This window comes from Pinus tabuliformis, chromosome 9, assembly GCF_031772625.1.
Source record: "Pinus tabuliformis cultivar Carrire ecotype Pingquan chromosome 9, CPIR1, whole genome shotgun sequence".
In the NCBI taxonomy this organism is placed as follows: Eukaryota; Viridiplantae; Streptophyta; class Pinopsida; order Pinales; family Pinaceae; genus Pinus; species Pinus tabuliformis.
This window is the reverse complement of record NC_142307.1, coordinates 325,277,708-325,288,483: the sequence shown is the minus strand read 5'-3', so window position 1 is coordinate 325,288,483 and position 10,776 is coordinate 325,277,708. Positions and strand designations below refer to the sequence as shown.

The 10,776-nt window shown below is 34.8% G+C and overlaps 1 long non-coding RNA gene across 1 annotated transcript; it reads right to left on the bottom strand.

Annotated features, from left to right (window-relative positions):
- Positions 1-8,952: 8,952 nt before the first annotated feature.
- On the bottom strand, positions 8,953-9,479 carry LOC149148538 (uncharacterized). Its single transcript, XR_016262537.1, has 3 exons — positions 9,429-9,479; positions 9,231-9,272; positions 8,953-9,111 (listed from the first exon to the last, which is right to left on the bottom strand). It is a non-coding gene; the product is annotated as an uncharacterized LOC149148538 (long non-coding RNA).
- Positions 9,480-10,776: the final 1,297 nt, after the last annotated feature.

Sequence of the window (10,776 nt, the reverse complement as noted above, 5' to 3'; positions counted from 1 at the left end):
CCAGCTCTTGTTTCTCAATAAGTCTGAGCATTATATTGACCTCAGAGCTCACTGTTTTAATATCACAAGTGGCTACCCAGAGTGTACATTTCTCCTCAGAAAATAGAAAGGAAGAAATGTACAATTTTGTGTTGTCATGCCTTAGTAGCAAACTTAGAAGCACCATTACTTGAGAAGACCGAGCTTTTCTTTAGGTATTTGTGATATTTATCTTCAGATTAGGAGGCTCTACCAGTTTCTTCTCTTCAAGTTGTGATCCTAGGTTTGAAGCTTCACCAATAGCACTAATAGCTAAAGACCTTGACACAGGACAAAAACCTTGTGTGACAGATCCTTGATGATTTGTTGATGATGTAAGAGTAACACTGATTGCATGACATTGACTTATGCGTGACTGTAACAATTATAGCAGTGAGCATCCTATTTATTGGTTGTATATCAGTGAGAAAATAACTTGTAATCAGATATGCCAATCAAGAACAAAGAACTGGCTGAAGGTTGAACACTTTCCTTGAGTGTGGACAACCAAAGAAGAACCTCGTGAGTAAGCCCCAACTGAAGCATGGAATTCGAAAAGGATGAATAAAAAATAGCTGCGAGTTTTCCTCTTCTACCAAATCCCCCATTCTTATTATAGATGTCTCCGCAACTCCAATTTCTGGCAGGACTTTGCGATTTCTTGAACTTACAACAAGTCTTGAATTGGAGGGGTGGGTTAGCAGCAACAAACCAAATTCTTCCATCAACTGGGAACCATCTCTCCAAACTTCATCCAGAAATAAAGCAAACCTCTGAGTCTATAATCTCTGACTCAACCACATCTTTGCATATTCATCACCGTCATTTCTATCTAATTCTATCTTTGTAAGCGTGGCTATTTTCATACACAGTTCATTCCTAAGATTGTAAAAGATGGATTATTGGAAACAATGAGCCAAAGTAATAAGTCATCTTTGAAGAGATTTCTCACCTTTGGACTGTGGAAGACTAATATGTTTGCTGAGGGTTCTTGTGGAAGAGTATTGAAATTACTTACAGTTATATGAATCTTTTGGTAGATCTGACGAGAAGACAAGGGTTTCTGGTATTTTTGGTTTCTTCATAAAGGGTGTCATTGGGTTTCAATTCGCAAAATTATTTTCCCTGGAAAAATGCTGGTAGCATGGATCTATAGTTGTTCTCCATATTACTCAATTATCACAATGATTTTCCTCTGAAATACTCTTTGGTGAATTTGAATTTTCAGTGTTAGATTTTGCTGGTGATAAATCTAACGACACTGATGGTTACAAGTGTTTGATTTGTCATTTCTGAAATCTAATCATGTTTGCCAAAATCTGAGGAACGAGGTTTTTTTCAAGGTCCTTCTACCATGAATCCTTCATCAGAGAATGAATTATATAGAGGCATAATAATTGAAATCGATTCCTGATTCCGTGAGCTAAAATTGTTTGAAGCAGATTGTCCATTGAAACTCCCATCTCCATCTTTGTCTATTGAATATCTCCAGCTCTTGTTTCTCAATAAGTCTGAGCATTATATTGACCTTAGAGCTCACTATTTTAATATCACAAGTGGCTACTCAGAGTGTACATTGCCCCTCAGAAAATAGAAAGGAAGCAATGTACAATTTTGTGTTGTCATGCCTCAGTAGCAAACTTAGAAGCACCATTACTTGAGAATACTGAGCTTTTCTTTGGGTATCTGTGATATTTATCTTCAGATTAGGAGGCTCTACCAGTTTCTTCTCTTCAAGTTGTGATCCTAGGTCTGAAGCTTCACCAATAGCACTAATAGCTAAAGTCCTTGACACAGGACAGAAACCTTGTGTGACAGATCCTTGATGATTTGTTGATGCTGTAAGAGTAACACTGATTGCATGACATTGTCTTATGCGTGAATGTAACAATGATAGCAATGAGCATCCTATTGATTGGTTTTATATCAGTGAGAAAATAACTTGTAATCAAATATGCCAATCAAGAACAAAGAACTGGCTGAAGGTTGAACACTTTCCCTGAGTGTGGACAACCAAAGAAGAACCTTGTGAGTAAGCCCCAACTAAATCATGGAATTCGAAAAGGATGAATAAAAAATAGCTGCCAGTTTTCCTCTTCTACCAAATCCCCCATTCTTCTTATAGATGTCTCCGCAACTCCAATTTCTGACAGGACTTTGCGATTTCTTGAACTTACAACAAGTCTCGAGTTGGAGTGGTGGGTTAGCAGCAACAAACCAAATTCTTCCATCAACTGGGAACCATCTCTCCAAACTTCATCCAGAAATAAAGCAAACCTCTGAGTCTGCAATCTCTGACTCAACCACATCTTTTCATATTCATCACCATCATTTCTATCTAATTCTATCTTTGTAAGCGTGGCTATTTGCATACACAGTTCATTTCTAAGATTGTAAAAGATGGATTATTGGAAACAATGAGCTAAAGCAATAAGTCATCTCTGAAGAGATTTTTCACCTTTGGACTGTGGAAGACTGATATGTTTGCTGAGGGTTCTTGTGGAAGAGTATTGAAATTACTTACGGTTATATGAATCTTTTGGTAGATCTGACGAGAAGACAAGAGTTTCTGGTATTTTTGGTTTCTTCATAAAGCGTGTCGTTGGGTTTCAATTTGCAAGATTATTTTCCCTGGAAAAATGCTGGTAGCATGGATCTATAGTTGTTCTCCATATTACACAATTATCACGATGATTTTCCTCTGAAATACTCTTTGGTGAATTTGAATTTCCAGTGTTAGATTTTGTTGGTGATAAATCTAACAACACTGATGGTTACAAGTGTTTGATTTGTCATTTCTGAAATCTAATCATCTTTGCCAAAATATGAGGAACGAGGTTTTTTTCAAGGTCCTTCTACCACGAATCCTTCATCAAAGAATGAATTATTTAGAGGCATAATAATTGAAATCTATTCCTGATTCCGTGAGCTGAAATTGTTTGAAGCAGATTATCCATTGAAACTCCCATCTCCATCTTTGTCTATTGAATATCTCCAGCTCTTGTTTCTCAATAAGTCTGAGCATTATATTGACCTCAGAGATCACTGTTTTAATATCACAAGTGGCTACTCAGAGTGTACATTTCCCCTTAGAAAATAGAAAGGAAGCAATGTACAATTTTGTGTTGTCATGCCTTAGTAGAAAACTTAGAAGCACCATTACTTGAGAAGACCGAGCTTTTCTTTGGGTATCTGTGATATTTATCTTTAGATTAGGAGGCTCTACCAGTTTCTTCTCTTCAAGTTGTGATCCTAGGTCTGAAGCTTCACCAATAGCACTAATAGCTAAAGACCTTGACACAGGACAAAAACCTTGTGTGACAGATCCTTGACGATTTGTTGATGTTGTAAGAGTAACACTGATTGCATGACATTGACTTATGCGTGACTGTAACAATGATAGCAATGAGCATCCTATTGATTGGTTGTATATTGCATATTCATCACCCTCATTTCTATCTAATTCTATCTTTGTAAGCGTGGCTATTTGCATACACAATTCATTTCTAAGATTGTGAAAGATGGATTATTGGTAATAGTGAGCCAAAGCAATAAGTCATCTCTGAAGAGATTTCTCACCTTTGGACTGTTGAAGACTGATATGTTTGCTGAGGATTCTTGTGGAAGAGTATTGAAATTACTTATGGTTATATGAATCTTTTGGTAGATCTGACGAGAAGACAAGGGTTTCTAGTGCTTTTGGTTTCTTCATAGAGGGTGTCATTGGGTTTCAATTTGCAAGGTTATTTTCCTTGGAAAAATGCTGGTAGCATGGATCTGTAGTTGTTCTCCATATTACTCAATTGTCATTTCTGAAATCTAATCATCTTTTCCAAAATCTAAGGAACGAGGGTTTTTCCAAGGTCCTTCTACCATGAATCTTTCATCAGAGAATGAATTATATAGAGGCATAATAATTGAAATTGATTCCTGATTCCATGAGTTGAAGTTGTTTGAAGCAGATTGTCCATTGAAACTCCCATCTCCATCTTCTTCTATTGAATATCTCTAGCTCTTGTTTCTCAATAAGTCTAAGCATTATATTAACCTCAAAGCTCAATGTTTTAATATCACAAGTGGCTACTCAGGGTGTACATTGCCCCTCAGAAAATAGAAAGGAAGCAGTGTACAATTTTGTCTTGAATATTTTGTATTTAATATTTTTCCACAGATTTTGGATCTGAAACATACGTAATATATCTATAAAATAGATGAAAAAACATATGTAATATCTCTATAAAACAAATGAAAAAAAGGACAAAGGGTTCGGTTTCAGAGAGAAAAAATTACTGTGTAAATTTGAGATTAATTGAATCTGATTGGACCAAAAATTCTTGATTTTATGGTCCAAAGATTCTTGAGATGCTACTTTCCTATCTATTTCTTTATGTTGAATTTTTTTATTTCTAGGTGATTTTATTTTATATGTAATCTTCAATCTTTTATTGAAAGTAAATATTTTGAAATTTATCATTGATGTCTTATTTTCTTACAATCAAATACTTTCATTTTTGGAAAGCAAATATTTTAGAATTTCTCATTGATGCTTTATTTTCTTACAATCAAATACTTTCATTTCCTTCTAAAGCTACTTTAGAATTCATCCTCATTGGATGCTCTACTGTAGTGGACTATCATCCCCATTCAACTTTCAACTACATCGATAATCTAAGAAAGTTTCATCTATCCTGCTTTTAATATCTATAGCCAGGTAATTGAATTTTCAGATTAATCTCTTGTCACTAAAAGCAAGTTCACTAACCAGGTTTCTCTTGTTTCTGCATTCTTGAATTAGTCTTGGTGATTACCTCCTGCTTCTGTGGCAATAATTTGCTTGAATCATTATCGTTTCCTCGTATACTGTCTACCTGACTTTCTTCGTTAATGTTTTCCACCTTTATATGTCTTTCAACAACACTTCCCTCTATGAGGTCTCCCTTACAAGAGCTCTTCTCCCCTTCTTTGTACTCTGAACTATCTTCCCTTTTCTCCTGATCTCTTACTTTATCTACTGATATAGATTTGCCTTCAAATGCACTGCTGACTCCCATCTGTTACAATCACAAAGCAGAATTTACACGAAATACTTCAGCAATGACATGCATTCTTACCTAAGTGTCTGCAATAAACTTTTATACACTAATATACTTCATCCTTGTTATAGGCAATTTATCCCATATTTCAAAAAACTACTACACAACGTGGGATGCAGAAAGTGAAGCACTCTTACAGTTCCTTCTGCTGGCAATTCAGTAGTGGCTCTGTCTGCCGCAACAACGGTACTGTCAATCTTTGAAATGTTAGCTTCTTTCTCTGGAGGTACCTGAACAAAAACCCATCATATAGTTATTTAGACCACCTCCCTATCTATCGGGAAAATCAGAAATTAAAAGTTGATTGAATTGACAAAAAAACATACCATCAGGTCTATCTCCATTTTCTCTAAAGAAGTAGTCTTAGCATCCACGATTGAAGGAGAGCTGTCCAGACAGAAATCCAACAAAGCAGCTTAAGGAACTGGAGGAAAAAAAAATCCTAACTATAGGAAATTGCATGCATGTACATCTGTGTTCTAAAAGACTTACATCACTGGAGATTCAAATTTCCCTATTGAATTTTGAGATGCTACTTTCCTATCTGTTTCTTTATGTTGAATTTTTTTCTTTTTAGGTGATTTTATTTTATATGTAATCTTCAATCTTTTATTGAAAGTAAATATTTTGAAATTTATCATTGATGTCTTATTTTCTTACAATCAAATACTTTCATTTTTTGGAAAGCAAATATTTTAGAATTTCTCATTGATGCTTTATTTTCTTACAATCAAATACTTTCATTTCCTTCTAAAGCTACTTTAGAATTCATCCTCGTTGGATGCTCTACTGTAGTGGACTATCATCCCCATTCAACTTTCAACTACACTGATAAGCTAAGAAAGTTTCATCTATCCTGCTTTTAATATCTGTAGCCAGGTAATGGAGGATCTATCAGATTTCTTGCTAATTATCATGACTCCATCCTCAATGGATATTTCACTCTATCCTACAACATTTTAACCCTTAATATCCCTAATATCCATACCCAGGTAATGGAGGATCCATCAGATTTCGGGCTAATTATCATGACTCCATGCCTAATGGATATTTCACTCTGTCCTACAACATTTTAAATGGATCCATCAGATTTCTTGCTAATTATCATAACTCCATGCCCAATGGATATTTCACTTTGTCTTACAACATTTTAAATCTTATCGTACATAATATCTAGCCATTATACTGATTAAATAACGAGTTATTGAGGTGACACAGGGTGACTGAGTTATGAGAGATAACTCTCTCTAAGCTGGAAAGGTCCACTTCCAATCTAAAAACTAATTCAATGTTACCTTGGGATTTTCCTTTACACAGCCCGGTAAAATTCCCAGTGATAACATGTACTTTAAACCATTAATAATAAATTCTACTAATTACCACAATTAAAATGATGTACTTTAAACCATTAATGTAAATGTAAGTACAAATTCTATTAATTACCACCATTAAAATGACCTAATAATAGATAGTGGGAATATTGGGTGGAACCCACTTGTTATAATTCTATTAACTCCACCCATTTAAAAATTCAATCACCATTATTGATATTCATTGTTAGATTCACTGGAATGTAACTTATGGTTAAAAACTCTGCAAAGTACAACCTAATATGAATATTCACCATCAATCTCAACTCACTCTGACCCTTCAATATATCAAAAGTGTAAGTTGACTTTAAGTTCTATGTATGTTATGATATGGTATGAATATAGACCTTCAATCATGGATCATGAGAGCTGTCAGATCCAGTGAAAGTGTAACTTGCTTTTAAACTTTACTTAATTTCTGATGTCTTATGGAATTTGGATATTTCTTCACCTTTCACCATTGGATTATTAGATCAAGAGCTTTGGGTTAATGTGCTCACATCTTCTATTCCAATATGGAATAACAACCATCAGATTTATTTCAATTTTCACTATTTGATCCATTAGATCAACAATTCATTGTTATGAAGTGTTTAGTATAACTTTCGATATGATATTATGGAAATTGAGCGCAACTTTTTCATCGCTATTGGAACTATCAGATCGACTGGTTTGTCATAAAATGACCTCTATTTTACATTATAACATATGATTTTAGTTATATACACAGTTCATTTCTAAGATTGTAAAAGATGGATTATTGGAAATAGTGAGCCAAAGCAATAAGTCATCTCTGAAGAGATTTCTCACCTTTGGATAAGGCTCCAGGCCACCCTACTACAGCCATGGATATGGGTGAAGGTCCAACAGCTCCATTGGTGGAGCAACTGACAGCACATGAAGCTGAAACGACGAGAGATGGAACATCTGATGGAACCCGACAGTTAGAAATATGATGATGTATATTAGTATGAAAACGTGACCATGACTAATGGAAGAGGTTTTTTAGATGGAAAACAAGCAAGAAAACAAAATCCATAAATTGAATTTTCAGATTAATCTCTTGTCACTAAAAGAGCAAGTTCACTAACCAGGTTTCTCTTGTTTCTGCATTCTTGAATCAGTCTTGGTGATTACCTCCTGCTTCTGTGGCAATAATTTGCTTGAATCATTATCGTTTCCTCGCATACTGTCTACCTGACTTTCTTCCTTAATGTTTTCCACCTTTATATGTCTTTCAACAACACTTCCCTCTATGAGGTCTCCCTTACAAGAGCTCTTCTCCCCTTCTTTGTACTCTGAACTATCTTCCCTTTTCTCATGATCTCTTACTTTATCTACTGATATAGATTTGCCTTCAAATGCACTGCTGACTCCCATCTGTTACAATCACAAAGCAGAATTTACACGAAATACTTCAGCAATGACATGCATTCTTACCCAAGTGTCTACAATAAAATTTTATACACTAATATACTTCATCCTTGTTATAGGAAATTTATCCCATATTTCAAAAAACTACTACACAACGTTGGATGCAGAAAGTGAAGCACTCTTACAGTTCCTTCTGCTGGCAATTCAGTAGTGGCTCTGTCTGCCGCAACAACGGTACTGTCAATCTCTGAAATGTTAGCTTCTTTCTCTGGAGGTACCTGAACAAAAACCCATCATATAGTTATTTAGACCTCCTCCCTATCTATCGGGAAAATCAGAAATTAAAAGTTGATTGAATTGAAAAAAAAACATACCATCAGGTCTATCTCCATTTTCTCTAAAGAAGTAGTCTTAGCATCCACGATTGGAGGAGAGCTGTCTAGACAGAAAATCCAACAAAGAAGCTTAAGGAACTGGAGGGAAAAAAATCCTAACTATAGGAAATTGCATGCATGTGCATCTGTGTTCTGAAAGACTTACATCACTGGAGATTCAAATTTCCCTATTGAATTTTCAGATGGCAATACATCAGTCTGCCTATCAATCTTCTCTGCTTCTATCTGATTTCTTTCAGATTCAGAAACGCCTTCCACCTTTACAAGAATATCTGTTGTTTTTGCCTCTGGTAGGGGGGCAACAACATCTGAATCCTCAAACTTAACACTAATCTTTTCGCTTACTGTAACTGTTTGCCTGGTCAACTCTCCATATCTCTAACCAAAGGACGAAGATGTAGTATGATTCTGAGTTGCAGAAGTTGTAGGAGGCAACACATTTGTAATTTCATTGGTAAACCCACCAACACCATCTGCATTGTCAGAAGAACCAATCTCCATCCCCGTGGATTGACAATAAGCGAGTGAAGTTGCAGGAGCAGCAGGGGATCCAATTTCATCAATCTTAGTGGGGCGAGGCCTTTTCTTCTTGGGACCTGCAAAGAGATTTCAGTACATTTCAATTAAAAAAATCAATGAGGAAAAAATAAGATCAAGCATGAGACTGCAGCCAATCAAAAGAAAGGCAAATATACCCTCGGTCGGTTGAGCCAATCGGGACGGACAAGCAGAAATGGGAGATGATACACGCATAGGAGATGAAACATTTGGAGGCAAAGAAGGAGAAGATGACGAGGCCGCCTTCAAATCATTTAAATTTTCTTCTGCACTAGTAATTTGGCTTGCAAATCCAAACAACACCTCTGCAACTTCGACCTCTTGCTCTGAAAATGCTGCCGACGCCTGCATAATTTAAATCCCAACAAATTATCAATCAAACAGAATCCATTTTTTGGGTGGCTTGCAAATCCAAACAACACCTCCGCAACTTCGACCTCTTGCTCTGAAAATGCTGCCGACACCTCCATAATTTAAATCCCAACAAATTATCAATCAAATAGAATCCATTTTTTGGGTATCTGTAGAATTTTGAAAAACCCAGTGGCTTATAATAAATCTCCTTTGGAAATAGACACATTAGAATAAGCCACAGCAGTTGGCTGATACTATCGATATACCTTTAGAAATTTTGCAGGACGGGGTTTCGTTCCAATGGGTTTCTGCAATAAATCCAAACACGGTCAAGCAAAAAAAAAATACCAACTCCCCAAAAAACTCTGAATCCCAACTCAAAGAAACCAAGTAGATTCACAGATAAAAGAAACAGACCATTCGTTTGGCTGATTTAGCCGCCGATGGGGAGGGTGAAACGCTTCGAATCCTTCCATTACAATTAGAAGGAGATGACACCTTTGCTCCAGAAAAGCAATGCAGAGCTCTGGCGGTAGCATCTAGAATGGGCGGCGTTGACGATGTCCCTTCATGAGCTCTCTTCACATATGCTGTATGTATAAGACCAGTCAATAAAGAAAAGAAAAAACACTTCCAACGAATTTGTAACTGTTTTGATCGACGGTTCAAGTCTTTGTAATCGTCTAACATCTAATCGTACGGTGTCCAAGGATGACAGGTAGGAAAAAAGGGGGATGGATTTCAGAGGGAAACGCCTTACGGCGTAATTATGCTACGACCAACTCACAAGCCCTCCGCATAGTAAAAATATGGCCTAGCATTGACAAATGCTAGCTCCCATATATAGAAACAAAGCAAAACAACTAAAGAAATAACTAAAAACTTGCATAACAAAACCACCACACCATAATGCAAATCAACCAAAAGCAAGTAAGCCAAATTCACAAAATTAAGGAAGAAATATTAACAGGTGATAATAAGAGCACATCAACCACTTTAACTTGGGTACAATACCATGTTAGCAATGATTATCTAATCACACTAAATATCCATTAAAAGATTGAAAATATATTTATATAATGTTACATCATATGTAATCCATTAAGAAGTTGAAAAGATATTAGTGTAATAGATTAGTTAATACCTTTAACATCATATTATTTTTATATTAATTTATTTACGAGTAAGGAAAATAAAAGTATAAAATTATTATTATAAACCTAATATATATCTATATATATATATATATATATATATATATATATATATATATATATATATATATATATATATATATATATATTAGATTTATATTAATTATCAATATAAATATAATTATTAGTTTTATGTTTTTTATTTTATTAGTTTTATTTTGATTAAGAAAAATGCTAAATATAACAACATTTTTTCATACTAGGATGTTTATATGGGAGTTAAGTATATTTCTCAACCTCAAATATAAAATATTCATCTATTTAACTCTTACACATCTCACATTTAAAAAATATAATACCTATAAATCTACTCCATACTAAATTAAATAATTAAATTAAATTATATATATTATAAAAATAAGATTTAATTTTTTTTTTGAGTTATAATCAAATATATATT